The sequence below is a fragment of the Dipodomys merriami genome, unplaced genomic scaffold (assembly GCF_024711535.1).
Source record: "Dipodomys merriami isolate MVZ:Mamm:240054 unplaced genomic scaffold, mDipMer1.0.p SCAF_2, whole genome shotgun sequence".
NCBI classification, from domain to species: Eukaryota; Metazoa; Chordata; class Mammalia; order Rodentia; family Heteromyidae; genus Dipodomys; species Dipodomys merriami.
Genome location: NW_027203381.1, coordinates 69,232,059 through 69,252,529, shown reverse-complemented (window position 1 = coordinate 69,252,529; position 20,471 = coordinate 69,232,059). Strand labels below are relative to the sequence as shown.

The 20,471-nt window shown below is 42.9% G+C and overlaps 1 protein-coding gene across 3 annotated transcripts in view; it reads right to left on the bottom strand.

Annotated features, from left to right (window-relative positions):
• Pcyt1a (phosphate cytidylyltransferase 1A, choline) overlaps positions 1-18,968 on the bottom strand; it is a 55,054-nt gene extending 36,086 nt beyond the window's left edge. The window contains exon 1 of one of the 3 annotated variants that reach the window (XM_070029947.1): positions 18,860-18,968. The gene's annotated coding sequence lies outside the window, so the exon portion shown is untranslated. The other 2 variants (XM_070029949.1, XM_070029948.1) reach the window with 2 other exon arrangements.
• Positions 18,969-20,471: the final 1,503 nt, after the last annotated feature.

The window sequence follows — 20,471 nt, the reverse complement described above, 5'->3', positions numbered from 1 at the left end:
TCCCAGGTGAGTGCTCTATCACTTGAGCCACATTGCCACTTGTGGTTTTCTGGTGGTTGATTGGAGGCAAGAGTCTCACAGATGTTCCTGCCCAAGCTAGATTTGATCCATGATCCTCAGATCTCAGCCTCTTGAATAGCTAGGATTACAGGCGTGAGCTAAATGAGATTTTGTCATACAAAGAAATAATATACCTTTAATATATCATAAAATATGTATGCTACATATTCAACTTTATCCTTATCCCATTTAAGAATCACTGTTCTAGCAAGTACCCCTTTAGACTCTGACGTTAAGTTATGACAAAGGAGCATTACCACTACTGATTCTACTACTACTACTACTACTACTACTACTACTACTACTACTAGCATTTATATATCACCTGCATGCCAGAAACATTTTTTTTAATTGGGCAGTACTCAGGTATAAATTTAGGCAGGCACTCTACCACTTGAGACATTCAGCCAGCTCTTTTGTGTTATTTTATTTGTTTATTCACTCATGGTGGTACTAGGAATTTAATTCAGGCCTTGAGCTTGCTAGACATGTACTCTGACCTTTGAGCCACATCTCCAGTCCCTTTTGGCCTTGCCTTGTCTCTTTCTTTCTTCTTGTTTCTTCCTTCCTTCCTTTCTTTCTTCCATTTCCTCTTTTCTTTTGCCCTCTTTAGGATTAATAATTTCATTTTTTCCAAGTCCTCTGCCCTCCTCGCTGGTTTGTTACTTATGTAATTTGTTACTTTTAATTTTTATCAGCATAGGACAGTTTTAATTTTTATCAGCATAGGACAGTTGTACAAGGGGAAGTTGGATATATTGTGTATAATTTATATAATGTTTGTATACAATGTGTCCTGGTCTATCTTGGAAAACTTTTTGCCCAGTCTAGTCTTGAACTGTCAAATCTCAATATCCTGATCTCTGCCTCTCAAGTAACTTGGATAACAGATACATACCAGCATATTCAACCATTAGTGGAGATGGAGTCTCTCAAACTTTTTTCCTCTTAGGCTGGCCTTGATTGATCCATGACACCTCCCAAGAAACTAAGATTACGGGCTTGCACAAATATTTTAAAATCATTAAAACTCTTTATGCTCACAACCCTTTGATGTAGGGTTGTATTACTTGTCACTTTACAGATGAGGAAACAGACACAGAAGAAACGATCACTCAACTAGCAAATAGTAGGTCACAGTAAGAAACCAATTTAGTCAGTTGGGCTTCAGAAAACATCAGTACCTAATAATTAATGCAACACACATGGTGAAAGAGAAAGCAAGCAAGGATTATTTTGAGCAAAATATTATCTGAAATATCATGATGAAACCTCTTGGTGAAATTAATACACATTAAAAAGAAAAAAAATGAATGATAGTAAAGTAACCTCTGTTAGGAGAGTAGTGGTACCAGCCAGATCCAGAGGAGGAAGGGCTAACAAAGAGAGTGAATGAGGGCAAATACAGTCAAAGTAGTTTGTTTGCATATATGAGAATTGAACCATGAGCTGAACACCAGTGGTTCATGCCTATAAATCTAGCTATTCAGGAAGCTGAGATCTGAGGATCATGACTCAAAAGCCAAGTTGGGCCAGGAAAGTCTGTGAGACTCATCTACAATAACCACCAAAATGTCAGAAGTGGGGCTATGACTCCACTGGCATACCACTAGCATTGCGCAACAAAAGCTGAGGGAGGGCTGGGAAGGTGGCTCAGTGGTAGAGCGCTTGCCTGGCATGCATGAGGCCCTGGGTTCGATTCCTCAGCACCACATAAGCAAAAAAGAAAAAAGCTGGAAGTGGCACTGTGGCTCCAGTGGTAGAGCGCTAGCCTTGTGCTGAAGAGCTGAGGGACAGCGCCCAGGCCCAGAGTTCAGGCCCCACAACCGGACCCAAAAAAAAAGCTGAGGGACTGTATCTAAGCCCTGAGTTCAACACTCATGGTTGGCACCTGCAGGCACATGCATGCACATGCACACACACACACAAACACAAAAGAAAAAGAAAGCAAAACAAAGAAACCTGTTGAAATTGCTTTAAGAAAGGAGGAGAGTGATGTAAGTCAAGCTTAGAGACATGCTTTCTCTCATATGTAGAAGCTAGATCTAATATACATTGGCACATAATAAATTGTATAGCATAGACATTTATACACAGTGAAACCAAAGGAGGATACCCTTAGGAGAGGAACACAAAGACAAATGTCTATGTGATCATATAAAATATTGAGGGGCTGGAAAAGTGGTTCAGGGGTAGAGTGCTTGCCTTACATGCATGAGGCTCTGAGTGAGATTCCTCAGCACCACATAAACAGAAAAAGCCAGAAGTGGACCTGTGGCTCAAGTGATAGAGCGCTAGTCTTGAGCAGAAGAGCTGAGGGGTAGCACCCAGGCCCCAGAGTTCATGCCCCATGACCAACAACAACAACAACAAATTATCGAAATGAACTCCAGAAATGGAAACAAGAGGGTTTTTTTTTCTTTGTTGCTGTTTTTCTTTTCATCTTGTTTATCTGTCTTTGGAAGGGTGAGGGAGGGCACAGAAATGGAGTGACAATGGCTGAACAAATGCAGCAGTGGTACTCACTAGACACTATGTTGAAAATGAACTATACAACTTGTGGGTAAGGATAGAAGGGAAAAACTGGGAGAGTATGAAGGAAGAGGTGACACTGTCCAAAAAGAATTTACCTGAATTATGGAACCATAACCCTCCTTGTACATCACCTTGATAACAATTTTAAAAGGGGGGCAAGCAAACCAGATGCCAGTGGCTCAAGCCTGTAATCCTAGCTACTCAGGAGGCTGAGATCTGAGGATCACGGTTCAAAGTCAGCCTGCGCAGGAAAAGCCCATGAGACCAATAAACTACCAGAAAACCGGAAGTAGCGCTGTGGCTCAACTGGTAGAGCACTCGCCTTGAGCTGAAGAGCTGTTGGACAGTGCCCAGGCCCAGAGTTCAAGCAACACAACCAACAAAAAAAAAGCGGGGGGCAGTAGGGAAGTACAATAGAGGGGATGCTGTTGATTGGAATACATTGTATATATTTTGTGAAAACGTCACCATGAAAACTCTCCAAGGTAGAGCTAATTCATGTTAATAAAAAAAAAAAAATACAATACTCAACTATATAAGAAGTTACCTGAGCTGGGCATTGATTGTTCATGTCTACAATCTTAGCTATTCAGGAGGCTGAGACCTGGGGGATTGTAATGCAAGCCAACCCAGGCAGAAAAGTCTATCAGACTCTGTATCTCCTATTAACCAGTAAAAAGGCCAGAATGGCCAGGCACTGGTGGCTCATACCTGTAATCCTAGCTACTCAGGAGGCTGAGATCTGAGGATCATGGTTTGACACCAGCCTGGGCAGGAAAGTCTATGAGACTTTTATTTCCAATCAACCACCAGAAAACCAGAAGTGGCATTGTGGCTCAAGTGGTAGAGTGCTAGCCTTTTTTTTTTCTTCTTTTTTTCAGTCCGTCGTGGGTCTTGAACTCTGGGCCTGAGTGCTGTCCCTCAGCTCTTCAGCTCAAGGCCAGCACTCTACCACTTGAGCCACAGCACCACTTCCGGTTTTCTTTTTCTTTTTTTTTTTTGGAGGCGGGGGGTGGTCCGGTCATGGGGCCTGAACTCTCTGGGCCTGGGCGCTGTCCCTCAGCTCTTCAGCTCAAGGCTAGCGTTCTACCACTTGAGCCACAGCGCCACTTCCAGCTTTTTTCTTTTTGCTTATGTGGTGCTGAGGAATCGAACACAGGGCCTCATGCTTGCAAGGCAAGCGCTCTACCACTGAGCCACCTTCCCAGCCCTCCACTTCCAGTTTTCTAGTGGTTTATTGGAGATAAGAGTCTCACTGACTTTTCCTGCCCAGACTGGCTTTGAACTGTGATCCTCAGATCTCAGCCTCCTAAGTAGCTAGGATTACAGGTGTGAGCCACCAGTGCCTGGCTCTTTAAGCTCTTTTAATATAGAGCTCACATGGTACATCACTTGCCTGGCATTCCCAAAACCCCAGGTTTAATCTCCAGTACCATCAAAAAAAGAAAAAAAAAAGAGAGATAGAAGGTATTTAGAATTGTTAATGGTTAGTATGTTCAAACAGATGTAAATCCATTTCATCACTGAAACAATCCACATTCCTACCTGACAGTCCTAAAGATTATGACAGTGATTATAATAATTATAGCTAAAGCAGATTACTTTCTATATACCAGGAAGTTATATGCCTCTTACATATATTACATAATTTAACCCTCACAGCAATCCTATAAAATAGATGATAATGCTATTATTATTTTATATAAGGAAAAACTGAAGCACAACTAGGTTAAATGTTTGACTGAAAGTCATCTACCAAGCACAGAGCAAAAACAGGATTTTCCTCCCTGTGTTCCAATAACACTTAATATTACTCAGGTGGCTGGCCATGATCTATAGTTTGCTTGACTTCCCCAAACAGGATTTGAATGCAGGATTTTGGGTTCCAGAGTCTGTGTTCTTAACCACAACACTATACTATTACCTAAGGTAGACAGACTAATTTAGTCCCAACCACTTATTGGACTCTGACTGTGGCATACTGTGACAGGAACTCCAGGGGCTTGTTTTGGTTTGGGTCAGAGATGGAGAGAGAGAGTACCACAGCATAACTTACTGCAATTCTCTAACTCTGTGTTAAGGTAAATTCATGATGCTATAAGTTTCTTCATATGATTATAGAAGGTTCTAATAACTCCTAAATTATGGTAAGGATCAAAAAGAACAATTAATTTATAAACTCCCTAATTACTAGATGGTTGTTGCTTCACTTTCAGTGTTCATCCTGCTTTAAGAGACTCCCATTTGATCTGTGACTTCAGACTCAGTCCTCTCAGCAGACTGTGTGCCAATCCCAAACAGATCAGCACATCACTTTCCCCTGTTCACAAAGAAGTGGGGTGAGCCGGGTGCTGGTGGCTCACGCCTGTAATCCTAGCTACTCAGGAGGCTGAGATCTGAGGATCGCGGTTGAAAGCCAGCCCAGGCAGGAGAGACCGTGAAACTCCTACCTCCAATAAACCACCAGAAAACTGGAAGTGGCGCTGTAGCTCAAGTGGTAGAGCGCTCGCCTTGAGCTGAAGAGCTGAGGGACAGCGCCCAGGCCCAGAGTTCAAGCCCACAACCGACAAAAAAAAAGAAGTGGGGTGGGAGGTAGAAAGGTCAGTGGTGTGTGACCTGAACTAGTCCACTCACAGCAAATCTTGGGACTCTCCAGATGAGAATACTTGCACAAAAATGATCATTTCCTTGCGCATTTGAACCTGGGAACATGGCTCCAGGAACCATTCTGTAACCATCTGGTGGCCATCTTGTAACCAGTACCTTTTTGAACAGTCAACATAGAGAAAGCAAAGATGATGATGATGATGATGATGATGGGGAGGGAAAGTGTGATGATAGTGGTTAGACCCAGAACTGTTTAATTATGTTACCCAATACAGTCTTCATTTGTTTAAGCCAGTAAGACTTATTTCAACCTCCTGAAACTATAAAAATCATAACTCACTCAACAAACACAAACAAGCATAGTAAGTTCCTAACTGAATATAGTATATATAGAAAGATGCCTTGAAATTTTGAAAAGTAGTACAAATGTTAATTTCATTTTAATGGAAAAAGAAAATTTTTGCCAACTTACAAATACGCCAACAAGCCTCTCATTCATAATCTATTTAGCTGAAGATTTTAGTGGTATATATCTCAATTTCAATACTCAGGGGGCAGAGGCAGGAAGATTTCTAGTTTTAGTGTAGCCTGGGCTACATAGCAAGATGTTATCTCCAAATAAGCAAGGGCTAGGGATGAAACTCAGTAGTACAGCACTTGCTTAGCATGCGTAAGACCTTGGGTTCCATCTCAAGCATCATCAGTTCTGTTTTGTTTTTCCTTTATTTGCTTCCACCGTTCCATATCTGTTTATGTTACTCATTTGCTTATAGTTCTACTTTCTTATTATGACTTCTGTGTTTTATATTATATTTTATATTGTACTTTAGGCTAAAGTTTTAAGATCTCTCGGTTTAGAACAAATATGCCTAGTGGTCTTTGTTTTTTGTGCAGATCCTGAAGCTTTAAGTCAGGGCCTAAGCATTGTCCCTGAGTTTTTTTGCTCAAGGCTAGAGCCCTGACACTTGAGCCATAGCACCACTTCTGACTTTTGGGGAGGCTAACAGAAGGTAAGAGTATCATGGACTTTTCTGACCTGACTGGCTTTGAACCTTGATCCTCAGATCTTAGCCTTTGGAGGAGCTAGAATTATAGGCATGAGCCACCAGCACCCAGCTCCTACTGTTTTCTAAAAAATATTTGTTATTATAAAGGTGATAAGCAGATTACAGTTGCTTAAGTCAGGTAAAGAGTACATTTCTTGGGGCTGGGAAGGTGGCTCAGTGGTAGAGCGCTTGCCTTGCATGCACAAGGCAAGCACGAGGAGGCCCTGGGTTCGATTCCTCATCACCACATAAAGAGAAAAAAAAAGCTGGAAGTGGCGCTGTGGCTCAAGTGGTAGAGCGTTAGCCTTGAGCTGAAGAGCTGAGGAACAGCGCCCAGACCCAGAGTTCAGGCCCAAGACCAGACTCCCCCCCCCCCAAAAAAAAGAGTACATTTCTTTTTGGACAATGTTACCCCTTCCCTTGCTCTCTCCCAGTTTTTTCCTCTCCTAGTGCTTTTTAAATGTAAAACAATTCCTTTCTCCTTTCTCAAGAAATGGAAAACAACTTAGCAACAGACTTTTGTGAGTCAACTTTCCCTCACCATAACAAAATACACAGGATAAACAAATGATAAGAGAAAAAGTTTATTTTGGCTCACAGAGATTTCAGTCCTGAAAGAGGTATTAGCTTAGCTCTGTTGCTTTGGGCCTGTTGCAGACCAGTACCTGGGGTAGAAGTACATGATAGAAGAGTCCTAGTCTCCTCTCATAGCAGCCAGGAAGAAGAGAGAAAGAGGAAGAAAGAGACCTAATATCCTCTTCTTTTTTTTTCTTGTGAGTTGTGAGGCTTGAACTCAGGGTCTCGGCTCTGTCCCTGAGCTTTTTTGCTCAAGGCTAGCACTCTACCACTTTGAGCCAAAGCTCCTGTTCCAGTTTTCTGGTAGTTAACTGGAGACAGTAGTTGACTGGAGTCTCACAGACTTTCCTATCTTAGCTGGTTTTTAACCACAATCCTTAGATCTCAGCCTGATGAGTAGCTAGGATTACAAGCTTGAACCACCAGCACCCAGCCTAATAGCTTCTTTTCTTTTCTTTCTTTCTTTCTTTTTTTTGTTTGTTTGTTTTTTTGGGTCCGGTCATGGGGCCTGAACTCTGGGCCTGGGCGCTGTCCCTCCGCTCTTCAGCTCAAGGCTAGTGCTCTATCACTTGAGCCACAGAGCCACTTCCGGCTTTTTTCTTTTTGCTTATGTGGTGCTGAGGAATCAAACCCAGGGCCTCTGGCATGCAAGGCATGAGCTCTACCACTGAGCCACCTTCCCAGCCCCTCTTTCTTTCTTTCTTTTTTTTGCCAGTCCTGGGGCTTGAACTCAGGGCATGGACACTGTCCCTGAGCTTCTTTTTGCTCCAGGCTAGCACTCTACCACTTGAGCACAGCACCATTTCCAACTTTTTCTGTGTATGTGGTACTAAGGAACAGAACCCAGGGCTTCACCCATGCTAGGCAAGCACTCTACCACTAAGCCACATTCCCAGCCTGATATCCTCTTAAAGAGTACAACTTCCTTCCATTAGCCCCACCTCTTATAGGTCTACCACCTCCCAATAGTGCTACAAGTTAGGGACCAAGCCCTCAACATGGAGGCTTAGGAAGAAATTTTAAAATCCAAGCCAAAGCACAGATATTCCTTTACAAGAGATGAACTTTTTCTTTCAAACTACTACTAATATTTAAACTTTTACCTTATATTTATTTATTTTTTTTTTATTTTTTTTTTTATTGTAAAGATTCTATACAGAGGGTTACAGTTACATGAGTGGGGTAATGAGTACACTTCCTCTTGAACATTGTTACCCCCTCCATTGTTTTCTCCCTACCATCCCCTCCCTCCCTCCCTTCCCCAAGGTTCTTTTTTTTTTTTTTTGATTGTGATTAAGTGATTACTTAATTTCCGGAAATTCACAGTATTGTGGAATAATGATGCTCATTTAAAGTCACACGTTCATTCTAACTTTCCTGGAGCAAATTGTCTATCACAGTCTGTAATATATAACGGTGTTCATATGTTATATACCATACACGTGATCAGCAGCATGGGGATATTTAGTAGTGGTTCAACCAGATGAGTGGGAGTTCTTTGTTTCTTAAGTCCTGTTAGTTTTGTCATATCACCTAACATTTTGGATTTATCATCCGCTTATCAGGGAGACCATGTACTGTTTGTCTCTTCGTTCTTGGCTTACCTCGCTCAACATGATTCCTTCTAGCTCCATCCATTTCCCTGCAAATGCCATTATTTTGTCATTTCTAATGGCTGCATAATATTCCATTGTGTATAGATACCACAATTTTTGGATCCATTCATCTGTGGTGGGGCATCTAGGTTGTTTCCATATCCTAGCTATTGTGAACAGTGCTGCAATAAACATGGAGGTGCACGTGTCCTTGTATATTGGTTCCTGTTGTTCAGGATAGATGCCTAGAAGTGGTATGACTGGGTCGTAAGGGAGGTCAATCTTTAGCTTTCTAAGGACCCTCCAGACTGCTTTCCAAAGTGGTTGTATGAGTGTACATTCCCACCAGCAGTGTAATAGCGTTCCTCGTTCTCCACATCCCCTCCAGCATTTGTCGTTGGCTGATTTGTGGATGTGGGACATTCTGACTGGGGTAAGGTGGTATCTCAGGGTTGTCTTTATTTGCATTTCCTTCACCACCAGGGATGATGAACATTTCCTCATGTGTTTCTTTGCCATTTTTATTTCTTCATTTGAGAAGTCCCTCTTTAGTTCCCTTGCCCATTTAGTAATTGGTTTGTTAGGTTTGGGAGGGATTAGTTTCTTGAGTTCCCTGTATATACAGGATGTTAACCCCTTGTCTTTACCTTATATTTAGCTCAAATTCTTTTTATTTTTCCCTGGCCCTCTTAGATTACACTAGTGTTTCCTCACATCTACCACTTACTTGCTACCAAAGCACATAGAATAATTTAATGAAAAAAAAATCACATACCCCCCTACCCTGCTCAGTATTCCTAATGTTCTTATGGACACCATAAAGGAGACATCGACATTGCTACTGAAAAAGTATAGAGAAAGGGTATGTGGGTGGATGAAGATATACTAAGGATAGGACTTTATATTATGAAAGCTTCTAAATTCTTACTGAAATGTAACCGTACCAAAACCCACATCACCTATACAATTCTTGAAACTGTCCAGTAACCATCTGAATACTTCCAACAACAGAAACAATGCTTCTCAGACTTGCTGTTTTTGATCACTGTGCTTTTGCCCTAAACCAATACTACTCAAGTAAAGATGCAGTGATGGGAACATTGAGGAAGGTGGGAACACACACAGAGGCTGGGAGACATGGCTGGGAGCAATAGCACCTACACATAGCCAATATGGTGGGACAAACTGGGGCAGATTACCTAATGCTTTCATAGATGGATCCCGGCTTTTAGCCATAGCACTCACATTAATTAAGCAGGGGTAAGTCAGAAGAAAAGCAGATGGAGACAGAACACAGAACCTCCCTTAGTATCCCTATAAGGGTGGACCAGAAGCTTTTTTAAAAGAACTATAACAAAAAGGCACGAAGTAGGCACTGGTGGCTCACAGCTGTAATCCTAGCTACTCAGGAAGCTGATATCTAGAAGCCAGCATGGTAGAAGAGGAGTCCACGATAGTCCATCTCCAAAATAACCAACAAAAAGCTAGTCTGGATGAGTGCTGATGGCTTCCACCTGTAATTCTAGCTACCAAGGACCCTGAGATCTGAGGACTGTAGCCTGGGGCAGGAAAGTCCATGAGACTCCAGTTAGCCACCAAAAAGCCAGAAGTGGAGTTGTGACTTAGGTAGTAGAGAGCCAGCCTTGAGTGAAAAAGCTAAAAAACAGCACCCAGGCCCTGAGTTCAAGACCCAGTACCAACACATACATACAAGTTAGTCTGAAGGTGCAGCTCAAGTGGTCGAATGCCAGCTGAGCAAACACAAGACCCAGAATTCAAATCTGGGGAGGTGATAAAAGGGCTTTCTGTCAGAATACAGCATTCCTTTTTCTTCCTTTCTTTTTTTTTTTTTTTTTTTTTTTTGTTGTTGTGAGGCCGAAACTCAAACTGGGTACCTGACACTTTGCTAATTGCCTAGCACTCTACCAAAGGAGCAATGCCTCCAACCCTAAATGCAGCACACATAAGGACTCATCTTTTTTTCTTTTGTGCATACTGAGACTTAAACTCAGGGACTCTGCTCTTGCAAGACTTTTTCACTCCAGGCTGGAGTTCTACTACTTGAGCCACACTTCCACTTCTGACTTTTTGCTACTTAATTGGAGACTCGGCTATTTTTTGTGCTTCAAAATGTTTCTGACTGAAGAAATTTGGCCCATCTTTCAATCTCTACATAAGTCACCTTATCTTAGTCACTGAAATTCTCCATTCAGCAGATTCTAAATGTGAATATTAACACCCACCTCCTTCCCACCACCAGCTAGCCTACTATACACACATACGGTCCCCAGAATGCTCTCAAGATACAGAATGTGGAATCTATGCCTGTTACTTCTCAGACTCACGAAATCTTGGTTATTTCTGCTGAGTCACCTCCCAGGATATAATGCTTGCCTTGTTCTTCAATGTTCCAACAGATGCTTGCTTGGTTACATGTACTTCACTAGAGGAGTGGAAAATGTGGGCATGGAGGGGGACAGGTAGCAGTGGAAGATATTAAAAGCAGACCTAGCCAAAGTTGTCACTGTGAATTTCAGGAAGAACACAAAATCTCAGTTCTGGCATGAACATGCCTATGTCTTAAGGTAAAATGTTCCTATCAGGAGAGTTTCAGAAACTTCCACCCAATCCATTCTAATTCCTGATTGCTGCAAGTAGATGTAGCACCCCAGAACGAAAGAAGAGATAAACTCCATTTTCTAAATAGTAGCCTAAATGGTATGGCAAGTTACAATCATATATCCCTTCCAACTTTGAAAAATCTAATTCATATATGACTCATCACTACAGACAACTGTCTTCAAAACAGGAGAGATTAACCTGTATTAGCTGCCTCAGTAGAAGCCTCGCTGTTCAGTTTTTTCCTACTGCCTTTGCACTCATCCCAAAGCTGAAGTGAGTAAGCATATTTCATATGTCATAGGGATCTCTACCTACTTCTAACAGGGTGGTGTGCTTAATAAGGTGATGGATGTGCCAAGAAGCAAGCTCTGTAAATTCCAGAGGGTACATCTAATACTCTTGGTACTCACTAATCATACCCTCTGGTGTACAGCCAGGGCTCTCAAGCAGGGAGGATACACCTATCTCAAAGTAGAAGAGGACTGGATGAAAGGATCAGCATGCATCTTATATTTGGTGGGTAGAGGCACAAACTACAGCTGGTAGGACAAAAATGGCCCACTGCCTGTGTTCATAATTTGTCTGTCCTGGGGCTTGAACTCAGGGCCTGGGCACTGTACCTGAACTTCTTTTGCTCAAAGCTAGCACTCTATCACTTGAGCCACAGTGCCACTTTTGGCTTTTTCTGTTTATGTGGTACTGAGGAATCAAACCCAGGGCTTCATGCATGCTAGGCAAGCACTCTACCACTAAGTCAACTTCTCAGCCTATAACCAAAGTTTTAATGGAGCATAGCAATACTCATTCATTGATTCATTCTGTTCATATCTGCTTTTGTGCTATAATGGCAGAATGGAAAAGTTCCAACAAAGATTATATAGTGTACCACCGTTTTCTAATACAATTTAGGTTGCAAATTTCACACTAAAACCTGCACTAATGACTAGGGTTTTTTTTCCCCCTCCTTTGGTACTGGGGAGTGAACCCAGGGGCTTGCCAGGCAAGCACTCTACCACCTGAGCCATGCCCCTAGCCCTCAGATTAGGTTTTAGCTAGAATTCAGCTCAATATTACTCTTCCATATTTTAAGTTTGTAAATAGCAACATTTAAGATCTAAGCTTTGGGGGGCTGGGAAGGTGGCTCAGTGGTAGAGCGCTTGCCTTGCATGCCTGAGGTCCTGGGTTCGATTCCCCAGCACCACATAAGCAAAAAGAAAAAAGCCGGAAGTGGCGTTGTGGCTCAAGTGGTAGAGGGCTAGCCTTGAGCTGAAGAGCTGAAGGACAATGCCCAGGCCCAGAGTTCATGCCCCACGACCGGACCCCCCCCCAAAAAAATATCTAAGCTCTTCCCTCTACTTTTTTTTCACAGAAATTCGTAGTCATCAAATACTGACTGAGCACTTACACTGTGCCAGACCCTAGGTTAACCACCCCCATCTCAAAAAAAACATTAACTTGGGTCTATCCATACAGTATGATATTTCAGGAAAGAGATTATCACAAAAACTACCACAAGAGATGTTTATGCTAGTTCTTACAATAAAATAATTTATTTCTCTTTGGGGGGGGGGTGTAGGGTGGGACAGAGCCTCCTACATTCTAGGCAAGCCCTTTAGCATTGGACTAGATCCCTAGCTCCTGATAAACAATTTTACTCTGCTCCATTCTATCAGAAGACTCAATGGACAAACTCAGTTTAGAATGTGCTCTTCTTTAGAGTGGGCTACAGCCCACTTACCTTACACAGGTAAGACAGAGATTATGATAGACTTCAGGAGGTCGTTATATCTTTATTTTCATTAAATGATGCACCATTTCCTTCAGTTATGAACATGAGCAATAGCAATAATACTTGACATAGTAAATAATTTTACTACCAATAGAAACTGATATTTCCATATTATATTTGCTATGTGTCTTGAGATATTGTTTAAACTCAACCATTCTGAAGTTATAAGATTTACTGTGAGATAAAAATATTACTGTTGCCGGGCGCTGGTGGCTCACGCCTGTAATCCTAGCTACTCAGGAGGCTGAGATCTGAGGATCGCGGTTCAAAGCCAGCCCGGGCAGGAGAGACCATGAGACTCCTATCTCCAATAAACCACCAGAAAACCGGAAGTGGCGCTGTAGCTCAAGTGGTAGAGCGCTCGCCTTGAGCTGAAGAGCTGAGGGACAGCGCTCAGGCCCAGAGTTCAAGCCCCACGACCGACAAAAAAAAAAAAAAAAAAAAAAATTACTGTTACCAGACACCGTAGGCTCGTGCCTGTAATCCTATCTACTCAGGAGGCTGAGATCTGAGGATCACGCTTCAAAGCCAGCCCAGGCAGGAAAGTCCATAAAACTCTTATCTCCAATAAACCACCAGAAAACCGGAAGTGGCGATGTAGCTCAAGTGGAAGAGCGCTTGCCTTGAGCTGAAGAGCTGAGGGACAGCGCTCAGGCCCAGAGTTCAAGCCCCACTACCGACAAACAAAAAAAAAATTATTGTTAATAAAAATGCATATAGTATGCCAAGTGTGGTGACTCACACCTGGAATCCTAGCTACTTAGGAGGCTGAGAATTGAAGATCATGGTTCAAGGCCAGCCTGGGCAGGAAAGGCTGTGAGACTCTTATCTCCAATAAACCACTCAGAAAACAGAAAGTGGTGCTGTAGCTCAAATGGTAGAGCACTGGCCTTGAGCTGAAGAGCTGAGGGACAGTGACAAGATCCAGAGTTCAAGCCCCACGAACAAAGGAAAAAAAATGCATATAGTATTGTATCTCACAAATATTTTTTTTCTTTTTTTTTTTTGGTCCGGTTGTGGGGCCCGAACTCTGGGCCTGCGCACTATCCCTCAGCTCTCAGCTCAAGGCTAGCGCTCTACCACTTGAGCCACAGCGTCACTTCTGGCTTTTTTTGTTTTGTTTTGTTTGTTTTTGCTTATGTGGTGCTGAGGAATCGAACCCGGGGCCTCAGGCATGCAAGGCAAGCACTCTACCACTGAGCCACTTTCCCAGCCCCTCACAAATATTTTTATATAATTGAGTTCCTTTATAATTCTATGTATTTTTTGCATAAGGGGGCTGGGAAGGTGGCTCAGTGGTAGAGTGCTTGCCTTGCATGCATGAGGCCCTGGGTTCGATTCCTCAGCACCACATAAGCAAAAAGAAAAAAGCCGGAAGTGGTACTGTGGCTCAAGTGGTAGAGCACTAGCCTTGAGCTGAAGAGCTGAGGGACATCGCCCAGGCCCAGAGTTCAGGCCCCACGACCGGACCCAAAAATTAAAAATTAAAAAAAATTATTTCAGTCAAGTGCTGGTGGCTCACAACTATAATCCAAGCTATACAGGAGGCTGAGATCTGAGGATCAAGGTTCAAAGCCAGCCTAGGAAGAAAAATCTTCAAGACTATTATTTCCATTTAACTAGCAAAAAAAAGCTGGAAGTGGAGCTATGACTCAAGTAGTAGAGTGCCAACCTTAAGCAACAAAGCTTGAGATAGGACCCAGGTCCTAAGTTCAAGCCCCAGTACCAGCACCAAAATAAAGAAAAACATATTATTCTAAAAAAGACTTCATATGAGCATCATTATTCCACAATACTGTGAAATTTGGGAAATTATGTAATCACTTAATCACAATTTAAAAAAAAAAGCACCAGAAAACTAGAAGTGGTGTGATGGCTCAAGTGGTAGAGCATTAGCCTTAAGCTGAATTGTTCAGGGACAGCTCCCAGGCCTAGAGCTCAAGCTCCATGACAGACAAAAAAAAAAAAAAAAAGAGAGAGATCTTTCATGCGATTGTTTCTAACATATTTATAAGATTATGTCTTTGTTGCTTTGTATGTCCCTCCCCCATGGTACAACCCCTGCTTTCACTATATATGATGTTGGTATATGTGGAGGGGAAGGGAAAAAACAAATTGTTAAAACAGGGATATAGGAGGACCCATTGCAACAATGAGATGTACAAGTCGTTATGTCGAAAAACGAACTTTACAACTTTGGTGGGGGGAGGGGGAGGATAGGAAGGGAAGGGAAGGGGAAACAAAGCAGGAGGCTACAATGCTTGATAAGAAATGTGCTTATTATCTTACCCACGTAATTGTAACCCCTCTGTACAGTATTTTCACAATATAAATATATTAAAAAATAAAAATAAAAAAATCCATTCCATGATGAATCTAAAAGAAAAGAAAAGAAAAGAAAAGAAACTTCATGAAGTTTCATCATACTGCCAAGGAGTCATGACCTCCCCACAAAGAGATTAAGATCCTGACTATACAGCCAAAAAGTAGGCAAACACAATCACATGAGCAAGGTAGCCCGGTTTCTGTTAAAGGACATGCACTCATGTTCTCAAGTCTGGAGCAAAGACTAGATGCCACTATTTTTAGCAGTCCTCAACTCAAAAGTGGTTTCTAGTACTTATGAATGTGACTAAACAGCCTTGTAGATCTATGATTTTCCCAGCTCTTTGGCAGTCATCCTAATTCAAACATAGAAAGCCTTAAACTAATAGAACTTTCAACTTGTGATTATAAGAGGGTTACTAGAAGAAAAGGGAGGAAAGGGAAAACATTCTCTTTCTCTCTCTCTCTCTCTCTCTCTGTATATATATCACACACATATATGCATATATGTTATATACATATACATACACACATGACAATTCAATTACTTAGGAAATGTAAAACAAGTAAAAAGAAATAATGCTTCTCATAATCACAGAGTGAGTCAATGTTAGCATCAGATAAAGTAACCTGGGACTTTAGAATCAACCCAAGGCTCTATGCAATTAGACCATTCTCCTTAAGGAATCACATACTCAAAGAGGAGGACCCCCAAGGAAACAAAACCCCATGTGTTTATGCAAGGAGAAATGGTAAGTTGAGAGGAAACAAGCTTGCTTCTTTATCAACCAAGATATCATACAGGTTTTTTAAAGAGAATGTGAAGAATTAATTCATTAAGCCAACACAAAGGACCCCAGGAGTAATATAGTCCCCAATGCTAAGTGCCTCCTCTTCTATAGTTCATTACCTTGAAGCACATATTCTGTTCCAGAAAAATTCTTAGAATTCTTAGAATGTAGGTCAAATAAATACTCACTGTTCTGGAAAGAAAGTATAACTAAACCTTTTCTACCAAACAGGATATCCACTACCATTCTCAACCTTTCTGAACTGTCCTCCCATATTACTAACTGTATAGAGGGTAAGAATTGATAAGCAATTGGATTCATATGCTGTATGTTAAGTTAAAATGAAACATTTCTTCAGTTAGATTTTTTTTTTCAAGCACTAGTAGCACAATTGGTAGCACCTTCACAACAGGCTATAAGAGAGTAGGAGAGGGCTGGGAAGGTGGCTCAGTGGTAGAGCGCTTGCCTTGCATGCATGAGGCCCTGGGTTCAATTCCTCAGCACCACATAAGCAAAAAGAAAAAAAGCCACAAGTGGCGCTGTGGCTCAAGTGGTAGAGCGCTAGCCTTGAGCTGAAGAGCTGAGGGACAGCGCCCAGGCCCAGAGTTCAGGCCCACGACCAGACCAAAAAAAAAGAGAGTAGGAGATACTAACACTCATTTTAGTTAAGTTCATCTGCATTCTTAGCAACCCTCATGAAAGAGAATGTCCAGTAAATCAGGCTTAATCTCCAGTGGACAAATCATGGAGTTAGATAGCTACATACACTAAAGCCTCTTGAGGGTGATAATCTATTCACTAAGGGTGAGGCACTCAGCATATTCCTTTGGTTGACTTTTCTTCCTCATGATAGTCATCATGTGTTTATCACTATTACTACACCAAATTCCATTCTCAATATCCATTCCTAGCAATTCTCCTTCCCCCACTCTGAGTACTGGGACTTGAACACCTTAGCTTTGTCTGCTCAAGACTGGATCTCTACCAATTGAGCCACAACTTCTGCATTTGCAGTTAATTGGAGGTAGGAGTCTCGAGGACTTTCTTGCCCAGGCTGGCTTCAAACCTCAAATCTCAGCCTCCTGAGTAACTGGGATTAAAGGGTGAGCCTCTGACACCTAGCTTTTTTCTACCAAAACCATGTATACAGAATCACTAAATATTAGAGACATAATAGGTAGAGACATAATACCTTACCACTCCTATTACTCTTGCCAGTAAGGTTTTCTGTCCCTTACCAAGCCTCATTCCTATCCTCAGTTTCTCCTATCATAAACTCCTAACTTCTCACTGTCTCTATAAATGTTACTACTTTTTTTTCAATATGACTCTGCCTCTCTCAACAAAGATCCTGAGTTCATTTCTTGTAATAACTAGACACTTCAATTACATTTAAGAAACTCTCTTCAGTCTGATAGAGTCTAGCCACACATCCATTTCTCCTCAACTGCATTTTTGTACTTCCAAACAGTCCCCTAGTCATAGAATTATTACATTTTAGACCTTAAGAAAAATCGAACCTAACGTTTCTCCAATTTTAAAAACTACATTTTGCTTCATATATTTTAACATGCGTTAAATCCACTTTACAGCACAATCTCAAACACACATAACTAAACCACATTTGATTTAAAAATACCCTTAGGGCTGGGAAGGTGGCTCAGTGGTAAAGCGCTTGCCTTGCATGCCTGAGGCCGTGGGTTCGATTCCTCAGCACCACATAAGCTAAAACGAAAAAAGCCAGAAGTGGCACTGTGGCTCAAGTGGTAGAGCGCTAACCTTGAGCTGAAGAGCTGAGGGACAGCGCCCAGGCCCAGAGTTCAGGCCCCACGACCGGACCCCCCAAAAAAAATTATCCTTACTATATGAACACTGAAACATTCTATCCTATTCCTTTTTAAATAAAATGTCAGGTGTCATCTACTAACTTGACTTTACCTAACACAGCAGGATGGAACCCGTAGTTTGGGAGGCTTAATCTATAGAGCCCAAACTTACCACTCACTGATAAACTCAGCAGTGAGGTAAGTTTCCCACCCACAAGAAACTTGTCCAAAAAAATTACACTTGGTCTGTCTGACCAGTGAGTGTGGTTTCCACCAAAGACCTCTCTACCTAACACAGTGACTTACACCTGTCATCCCAGCAACTTGGGAGGCAGAAATTAAGAAGGATCAGGCTCAAGGTTTGTGTAGGGGAGGTTAGAGGGACCCTATATGAACAAAACAAGCTGGTTGTAGTGATACCTGCTGTTATGCCAACAAGTAAGTAGGAGGATTGCTGAGGTCAGCCAAGCACACATGTGAACACCTACCTGGGGGAGAGCGGGGAACTAAAGCAAAGTACTGGGGGTGTGGCTTAAGTGATAGGCCCTGAGTTCAAATGCCAGTACCTCAAACAAACAAACAGCAGCAGCAGCAACAAAACCCTCTTCTACCAAGTTAACAGCCAATCAATGGCACTCTATACAAAACTCAAGACTAGTATCATCCCCCCATTACTGGTCTCACATTTGGCTCCGCGTCAGCCCCTCAAAGTCACTGCTCCTCGGTCCGCGTGCCCTTGCGGTGGCTGCTTCATGGTCGTTCGCTCCGGTCAGAGTCCCCTGCCAGTCACTGTCCATCTATAGGCCTCCAGAGAGTCACCGCCCCGCGGTCACGGCCCCTCGCACTCACGGCCTCACACTTCCTAGGTCATGGTCCCGCCGCAGCCTCCGGCCCGCACCTCCCAGCTCGGGGGTCACGGACTCCCACGGGCCGCCACCCCCGGGTCACAGTCGCCTGGCTGTCACTGTACCTCGGTCACAGTGGCCCGCCAGCCCCCGCTTCACCCTCTCGCTGTCACCGACCCATTCTTCAGTCACAGTCTCCGCTCAAGCTGAGCCGCGAGTACGTGCAACCCCGGAACGCTCACCGCTGCTCGCGCGCCCTCGGCTCCGCTCCCGGCCGATTTTCTCGCAGCGCCGCGTCACCCACCCGGGAACTTGAAGCGGTTGCGGGGTGACGCCCCGGGAAGGCAGCTGACGGAACAGCGGGCCGGAAGTCCCGCCTGCTTCCCGCCCCCTTGTCAATCCGACCGCTTATCCCTGAAAAACACGACCCCTGACGCGATAGTTCCGCTTCCACCGCAGCTCCCCGGGGGAAGTGACCCGGCGGAAACACGCGAGGCTGGAACCAGGGCACGCCGAGAAGACGCCTCCTCTTCGTGGGGTGCAGGGGCGGGGGCTGGAAAGGCCTCTGGCCTTGGGGTGTGCGGGGCCGCCGTTCCGGCCCCAGTGATGGCGGACTTAGAGCTGCCAGCCCGCGCCGGTGCGCACACTCTTCTTGCTATGCTGGGCCTGGTTGGCACGCCCGAACACCCGCGCAGGATCTCCCGCAGGCGAGGGCGGCAGTGGGCTCGAGGACGCTTGTGGGAAACACTGGGAGGAACGCTTTCCTTGGCCAGATCCAGCCTTTGGAGGAGGCGTTCTGGTTTCCATAATGTAAGGCAATGAAGAAATATGGAAAAGAATTTTGGATGCATTCAGGATCTTTTTTAGGTCTAGATGCTTGACTTGCGAGTGGCTAAGAAACGATGGTACATGTGTGCGTCTGCTTGGAGCTTCAGAAAGCGCTCCAAATCTGAGCTCCTCCTTTTTGAGTTGCAAAAAGATATTTGAACAAGTGCCCCTAATATGGCCAGCTAGCTGGAGAAGACATCGGGCCTCTAAGGGGAAGAGCATGACTAAGATAGTGGGAGTTGGGTAGTAACCAACATAGGAATCTACAAGGCTTAACGAAGTTTTAACTTAATTCATAGCTTCAGACATCTCAGACCCCGACACTAGCTAACTCTAGAGATGCTGATGGGCGTTTAAAACAAGCTAATAAGCTGTGTAAACCACAGGATGGCAGTTACTGAACAAAAACTCAGAGAAATTCAAAATATAAAGGAAAGTTTGACGCACAACCAAATTCATCTTTGTATTTTTATAGTAGTGCAAAATTTGAAATAGTTGCTCAATAAGGAAACAGCAAAAATACCTATAATATAACAATAGAATAAATGCAACTATTATTCTGTACTTCCCAAAATCCTAACAAAATGACATAACTGCGTGTGACATTATGAGATGTGCAATTTTTCAGAGGACTACAATGTGTATATGATTTTTTAACTCTGCAAATAAAAATCCAAATGTTTACAGTTGATTGTGTTTAAACAATTAAAAGGAGTTTTCCTGCTTTTTTCTGTTTTCAAAATATGAGTACATATTAACATATTAAAAAATACAAGACCTTGGTCTGGGAATGTTGCTTAGTGGTAGAGTGCTTGCCTAGCATGCATGAAGCCCTAGATTTGATGATTCGATTCCCCAGTACTACATAAGCAGAAAAAGCTGGAAGTGGCACTGTGGCTCAAGTGGTAGAGTGCTAGCCTAGCACAGAGAGGCTCAGGGCAGTGCCCAGGCCCAGAGTTCGAGCCCCAACTGGCAAAAAAAAAAAAAAAAAAAAAAAAATATATATATATATATATATATATATAT